This window comes from Pteropus vampyrus, unplaced genomic scaffold (assembly GCF_000151845.1).
Source record: "Pteropus vampyrus isolate Shadow unplaced genomic scaffold, Pvam_2.0 Scaffold154, whole genome shotgun sequence".
In the NCBI taxonomy this organism is placed as follows: domain Eukaryota; kingdom Metazoa; phylum Chordata; class Mammalia; order Chiroptera; family Pteropodidae; genus Pteropus; species Pteropus vampyrus.
Window position 1 is genome coordinate 351442 of NW_011888935.1, and position 1378 is coordinate 352819.

Sequence of the window (1378 nt, forward strand, 5' to 3'; positions counted from 1 at the left end):
TTGCTATGCTATGGCCATTTATTTCCTTGGACTCCAGGATGTAGGGGTATTGGTATTTGAAAAATGAATTTTCTTCTGGGAGGGCTGAGGGGCAGGCCTTTTGGGTTGGGCCCTCACTGTTGTCGTTTCTATGGTTACAGAGCTGGGTCTTCTCTCCCGTCACACATGGCTACCTAACCACCTAACAGCACCATCTGAGATTTTGGTAGGTTCATAGCTCCATCAATGTTTTGACTTCTTTTTCCTCAAAATACATTGTGCTTTAAGGAAAAGCTGAGGGACGAAGGAAGGGCAGAGATCTTGGTGGCTGTATTAAGACGGAGCCTCTGTTTGGCTGAAGAAGCGCTTTCTCTTTGTCCTCTCCCCCTTACAGGCTTCCCTTTGGCATGTAGAAAATGTTTACACTGATCCCCAGATGAATGAACGGTAACAAATCAATACCCCTCTCTCTTGCTTTCTCTCTTACAATTTTCACTTTTTTTTTTTTTTTTTGCAAAAATCATGTTTTAGGATTTATTATTTAGTGTTTTTTTTTTCTGGAAAAAGTACAATTATAAAAAATTTTAAGTGCAGTTGATATACATTATATTGGTTATATTAGTTTCAGGCATACAGTATAGTGACTTGACATTTTTATATCTTACAATGTGATCATGCCACTAATTCCAGTAACCATCTGTCACTGTGCAAACTTATCACAATATTATTGACTATATTCCTTGTTGGAATATTGAAAAGTTGGGGATCTCATAACACTGCTCCAAAATATTTCAGCATATCTTAAGAACATTTTCTTACAAAACTATAAATCCATCACCATACCTAATTGTATAAAATAACTGTACAATGATCTAATAGTTACTACACATTAAACTTTCTTCCATTATCCCCAAAATGTCTTTTTTTTTTTTAAGATACTTTTGTTAGTTTTTTCCAATTCAGGATCCAACCAAGATTCACATATTTTGGTTGTATTTCTTTTAGTTTTTGGATTAATCCTCCAACATTTGGGAGATTAATTTCCACATGACACTGACCTTTTGAAGAGTCCTACAAGACTGCTTTGTAAAATGGCCTACCTTCCAGAATTGCCTGGCTGCTTCCTCATGCTGTTGCTAACTTTCATCCATCTCCACAATGTACTATAAAGTAAAATTAAGTCTATAAAGATTAAATTGTATTAAAACATTTGGCCAGACTACTCTATAGATAATAGGAAATTCATACTGTATCATGTCAGGAAGCTCTATTACTGATGCTAAGTATGGTAACTCAAATCTCTCCATTGTAATGGCACGTTTCCCCTAATAATTAGTATGCAATCTGTGGGGAAATACTTTGCATTGAATTAACATTCGGTTCCTCACAGTGCTAGGCA